Source organism: Tauraco erythrolophus, chromosome 4 (genome assembly GCF_009769465.1).
Source record: "Tauraco erythrolophus isolate bTauEry1 chromosome 4, bTauEry1.pri, whole genome shotgun sequence".
NCBI classification, from domain to species: Eukaryota; Metazoa; Chordata; class Aves; order Musophagiformes; family Musophagidae; genus Tauraco; species Tauraco erythrolophus.
In genome coordinates this window covers 14,199,688-14,206,099 of record NC_141468.1, presented here as the reverse complement: position 1 = coordinate 14,206,099, position 6,412 = coordinate 14,199,688, and positions in this window count along the sequence as shown.

The window sequence follows — 6,412 nt, the reverse complement described above, 5'->3', positions numbered from 1 at the left end:
GCAGTAGTAACAGTGGAAAAGGAAGAAAAGTATCTCCAATATCTAGTCAGAGTAGATGGAAGATGCTTCTGAGTGGGAAGGACAGAAAGCCAGGACTGCTGCCTACGAGGTGGGTACAGGAGGGAACACAAAGTGTACTAAAGATCAGTTTTAACCTTTAAAAAAAGAGTTTCAACAAGTCACAGTAAGTAGTTATGAATAAACACTGGCTTTATAGTACAGCAAGTTACTTGAAATTGATGAACTAAAGTTTTAACACAGAATATTGCCGTGGTGAATATTACCCAGAGGCAAACCAGAGTCTCAGGCAATAATAAATGCACAGCTGTAAATGGATTTTGTTGCAGTCAGACTGAATTTGTCTGACTATTTCAGTAACTGTATGTTTATGTTGATATATTTGACTGAAGGTATTTCCTTCTTCCTCTCCCGTAACAGGAGTATTTGCAGGTCAATAGACTGGACTGGTCACAGTCACACCTGTTAAGTCTGCAGTCCCTGGCGGAACACTAGCCTGATTTTTTTTAGCAGGAGCTTATGAAGCAGAGTAGCGCGGTCACCTTGTACAAGAGGTCGGTAACGCAGGCAGTCAGAGATGGTTCGTGCCGTTGCCATCTGTCCGCCTGCACAGGAGCTGCCTCTGCCCTGGTGCTGCTTCTTCCATGGATGCTTCCAGCTCTCTTCCTCCATCTTCTCTCCTGAGTCAGCATTTTCTTCTAATTCACTTGTTTTCCAACTACCGTGAGAGTGGTACCTTTTTTCCTAATAGTTGTTTTTATTTTAGTTGTTTGGTATTTTGCTGTGCCGAATTTTGTTTTGACTAAATCTTGCATCTGCATTTGTGTGTTCTCTTCCTTTTAGTCACCTTGGTACTGTGTCTTTGTAGCCAGGTTAGTACTTTGATTTAGGCAGACATAATACCTGATGTAATGGGTGAGAATAGACTGAATTCAAAAGTGCAAGTGCTATCTTCTACTCAAATCTTGCTTTGTAGATTTTGCCATAAACAATCTCAGATGAGAGACTTCCTTCCACTGGCCTCATAGGCCAGATAGGTTATAACTGGGATGGGAGCATGACTCAGACTTCGAGGGGTTTGACAATTTGGGTCATAGTGAGAATATAGTGTATTTTGTGCATAATGTAACATCGAGTCAACAGAGAAATACTGTGACACAAGTTAAATAGAAAATTGGCAATCTATGTCCAAACAGCATTTATTTTATTCTTTTTTTTTTTCCCCAACCATTACTTCTCACTCAGGCAGCTCTAAGCTGGAGAGACCAGAGATAATCTACTCCTAAACAAAGTTTAAGTACAAAGCGTAAATACCTGAAATGATCGTGCAGTGACTTCTTTTTTCTTATCTTCATGTTTTTCCTGGGTATCAAGTTACCAAAGGAAACCTTTACTCTTGCAGGAGCTTGTGAGCTGAGAAGTTGGATGTGAATCCTAGGTAGGAAGGCAGCTGATGGAAAGCGGCACGCTTTCCCAAAGGAACTGGTTTTGGTTTGGACACACTTCTCCTTTGGCTGGGATGCAAATGTGGGCTCATAAACTTTGGTTAGGTGGTAGTCTGCTGTTTCTCATCTCCCATATGACATGAAGTACGTCTGGCAAAGCAGTTTTTCTTATTTAGCTGTAGTAAAGAGCAGTTTCTCTGCCCTTGCTAATAAATCAGTAACGCAGTAGTGGGCAGGAGGGTCAAGTATGAGCAGGGGAGTTTGGTGGAGGAATGTTGGATGTTTAGAAGCCAGCAGTCTTGCAGTAGGGGAGAGAATTGTATTTAAGTAAATTTACATTAGCGATGACAAGATAATTATTTGGCATATGGGTGAGGAATACACCTTCAGTCCAAACTTGGCACTTCTGAATTGATTCTTCCTCCCAGGAAAAGCACCTTGCCTTGGCCAGCGAAGAGCTGGCCTATGGCTTCATGGAAAACAGCTTTTTGACTGCTATATTGGTGACCAGGCTTGATTTAAACATCCATAAACCCCTGCACAAATCAGTTATTAATTTCCTCAAGCTGTGGTAGCAGCTTTTGTGCTAATCACTTCTTGGTAAGTCTTCTCTTTCAAAATTTTTGTCCCTGTGATGGTTTTGGCTGGGATAGAGTTAATGTTCTTCTTAGGAGGTAGAATACCGCTGTGTTTTGGATTTAGTAAGGGATTTGGTATGAGAAGAATGTTGATAATATACTGATGGTTTTAGTTGTTGCTAAGAAATCAAGGACTTTTCAACTTGCCATGCTTTGCTAGTGTGCAGGTGCACAAAAAGTTGGGAGGGAGCACAGCCAGAGCAAGGACCCCAATTGGCCAATGGGACATTCCATACCACATAATGTCATACTCGGCATATAAAGCTGAGGAAAGAAGAAGGAAGGGAGGGACATTTGGAGTGATAGTGTTTTGGTTTTTGTTAAGTAACCATTAAGCATGATGGAGCCCTGCTTTCCTGGAGATGGCTGAATGCCTGCCTGCTGATGGGAAGTAGGGAACAAATTCCTTGTTTTTCTTTGTTTGCACTCACGGCTTTTGCTTTACCTACTAAACTGTCTTCATCTCAACCCGTGAGTTTTCTCACTTACTCTTCCAATTCTCTCCCTCAGATGCCACTGAGGGGGAGTGAGCAAGTGGCTGCATGGTGCTTAGTTACCAGCTGGGGTTAAACCACGACAGTCCCTCAGTTGCATACCTATTCTTTACACTCGTCCTTCTCCTGTAGGACCTAGAAAGTGTATGAGGTGCTTACAGATGGTGTTGATTACACCTTGGGTTATGGGACTGCACTAAAGCCTCCATCAGGCTTCTAACCAGGACCTGTTGTGCTAGAGGCTGTACAAAGCAAAAAGGACAGGGGTTCCCCCCACCTCGAGTCACAGACAGGAGTGCAAGGAACCTGCAACAGCACTCTGTGATAGGAAATAAAAATGGCACGTGCAATCTAACCAAGATTGGGTTGTATCTCAGTCAAGGAAAATTCTTAGAGGAGGAATATAAACAGTGAAGTGGCTTTGGAAGAATTGAAGGAAGCTTGCAAGCTTGAGGACCAGCATGGAAGAAATTACCAGGTTGGCCTTAAAACTTGGAAAGGACCACAAAGGCTGGCGTAACAGGTCAGTCATGCAAAAGCTGATCTCTTAGAACAGCATGAAGGCCAAAAGTAAGGGTGTGGAGAACACTGAAGCTGAAAACAAGTAGTTGTGTCAAGTGCGATGAAAAACAGCAGAGCAAGAGGTAAGGTGAGGCTAAATGATGCACTTAGCAAAAGTCTGGAGGGTGGCTGTTCTCTCATGGGTATGCACAAGACATTTTATTTGTGAAGGTGAAATGAGATGTGAGATGGACAAGAACTGTGGGAAGATAAGGTCTACATGTTCAGCAGGAAAGACCTGCAAGATCTGACTAGCTTAAATCAGAGCACCTGGAGGGAAGTCCAGGTGGAAGAGAATAGGCATCAGTGATGGTCAGGATAGTGGCAGCAAGCACACTGATCAGAAAAGTGAGCAGAAAAAGGAAAATAGAGAAGAAAAGGTCTAATTATGACAAATGGTGTTTCAGCTGACAGCTAGGTGTCTATAAAAAGAGAGAAAAATTGTGTAACACCTTTGTGCAGGAGGAAACAAACCTGGGTTACAAAAGCATATCTATGTGATATTAAGCTTTATCAGGAACTACTCAGAGTGCCCATGCTGCTAGAAGGCTTGGGAGATGAGTCTCCTAAAGTACACTGAAAGGGTTAAAAAGATAGTAAAGAAGTCAGAAAAAGCATGAGCCAGAGAAAGAAGAATTATCAGGACAGCGTGAGAAGGAAAAGGATCCTGGATTTGATGGGTCTGAAATCAAAAAGCCTTTGGAAACTGGTTTGAGAGAGAAGCCAGATTGGACATAGTCCAAAAAGATTCAGGAGATGAACACAAGAAGTGAGCATGGAGGTGAAAAATTAAAAAAAAAAAAAAAAAATAAAAAAAAGAGTTAAATGTTTTGGAGGCAAAAAGCTCAAGCATTACATTCACCCACACACACCCCCACACAGACACTCGAGAGCTCCGTGAGGGAAAAGAAGAGCAAAAGACAGCAAGATGGAGATCCAGGTTAGGATGGAATTGAGGGCAAGCAGGAAAACCTGAGGAGAAAAGATTAAAAATGCATGCATTTGGTGGTAGAAAGGTACGATGTGAAAGAGGTAAATTAGAGGGGGAAAATGGTGCGGTTAGAGATTCCCTACAGTTAAGGGAGGGCAGAAGTCAAGGAGAATTTGAGGAGCTGAATCAAAGGTGTTTCAGGTTCTACAAGGGGACCACCCCTCACCTGTTGTTATTGCTTTTGTGTAAAGCTCGCTTCCACATTATCCCTTAAAGCTGTGCATGTGAAGGTTTAGGGCACTCATTGAAACAGTTCATCCTCAAAGATGGGGAAATAAACTATGTGGCATATGTACAGACCTGCTCTGAAAATCCCTCAAACCTAGATGAAGAAAAATCCTTTAGCTCAAGCCCACTCCCAGCTGCAGTGCAAAACCCAACTGATGTTTGACCTCTGAGCCTTGTCTGGGATGTTAACATTAAGATAGGTGGATGGAAGCTCTGGCTCACTCTGTCTCAAAGGTTTATCATAATCTTTGCTGTCAACAACATGCAAACCACGTGCAATTTTGTATGCGTGTTCATTGCAGCCGTTAGCTCACTGGAGCTTGTAGAACTGGAGAGCAATGTTAACCTAGTTGGCTCGGAGTGAAACGAAAGGCAATGTGAACCAGAATGGATAAACATGACGTGACATTGATGTACGCAGGCCCAAAGACAAGATTTACTATCTGAGGGCTTCTTGTAGCAACCTAAGTGCAAACCACTTTAAAGTGATCTAAACTGATAAAGCATAAGCTGACACTTTCAAATAAGCTGTATAGCAGTAAATTCCCTAGATCGTAGGGTTCTCCGCACGTACAGGCTGGAAATAAGGGCTTGGCTCTTCTCAAAGTCAGGTGTTACACGTTGTCAGGGTCCCTCAGGGTCCCACTTTGTTAGCACAGTTGTAATTTAGTCTGAAAGTCTTAAAAGCTGCACTTGACATTGAATGTGAGATCAGTACGTGCCTACGCACACCGTGAATTCAGTACTGCTCCTGATGGAACTGCAGCTGCGTTACACAGCTTTTTAATGCCTTGTGCCAAACTGCGAGTAGCCTCACTCAGGTGTAGGTCCTAAGGTGTGCTCTTTCTTTTGATTTGGAACCTTTTCTTGCTTTCTGAGTATCTTTGAGCATGAAAAGCAGTGCTGAAGAGGCCATGCTTAAACTCTACTACTAGGAGGTTTATTATTGCTGCTGCTTGTTATAGGTGTGATTTGGTAGTGAAAGCTCAAATGCAGTCGGATGATATGAATGTATGTGGGTGTGCTCGGGATGCAGGCTGAGTCCTGGTAGCCAGCCAGGTCAGCACAGGTTTAGGCACTGTGCAGTTCCAGCTGCGTTCCTGCTCAACTGGGATTTGCCCACAGCATTGGGGAGCTCCTAATGATAAAGCTCCTGTCTGCAGCTTAACCCCAGCACGTTGCAGTCAGAAAGAGAAAACTGAGCAAGAGAGGGTTGGACTAGAGAAAGACTAGAAATTAAAATCACCTGGAAAAGGAGTGTTTGAGGAGCAACCAGGAGTTAAGGACTTTGGACAACGCAGGCTTCATGTAACTGAGCAAATATGCAAGCCTATACAATTGTGTGCCACTACCAGTTGGAACTTTTTCTCAATGCTTGAGGGAGAAGTAACATCTCAGCAGTAGAAACAAGTTGCAATTACTGGAGACCTTCACCAAGAAGGGCCATTCGCACCATCTTGAAATGCTCTTCAAACATTACCTGAGGAGTTGAATCAGCTTCCATGGAAGGTTATGCTGTGTGGGCTAAAAAGCGGGGCTAAATGCAAAGAACGCATTAAACTGGGACACAGTATAGCTGGGGCAAGCCAGTGCAATGCACCAGCTGGCCTCCTGGAACCTGCAGCATATTTTAAGCCTGTTAAGATTGAAAGTCTCCAAATCGGTTAGTAGTAGTCTTAGTGACACCCAGTAGCAGCGAGGCGCTCTCTGACGTGGGTTTTTCAGACCATATCAATGCATGCACTTAATCAAAACACGGGTTTGTTGAGTGTTGGGCCATCAGCTAGAGCTAGAAAATAAGTTTTCTCTGCTGCAATACCATGGTGTCCCAAATCCCCCTGAAGATCTCTACTAAATGCTGAACTTCATCACTTCTAAGACTGTACGTGGTGAAAGTTTAGTGTTCACAGTCTTAAAATGGTGAGTTAATAATAAGATCTTGTTTGCCCATGTGCTCAGATCTCACAGTCTGAACTTCTGGGGTAAACGGTCTTCCCTTGAAGAGACTTAACTGAAAACGTCTTCTGTTTTGGTCTA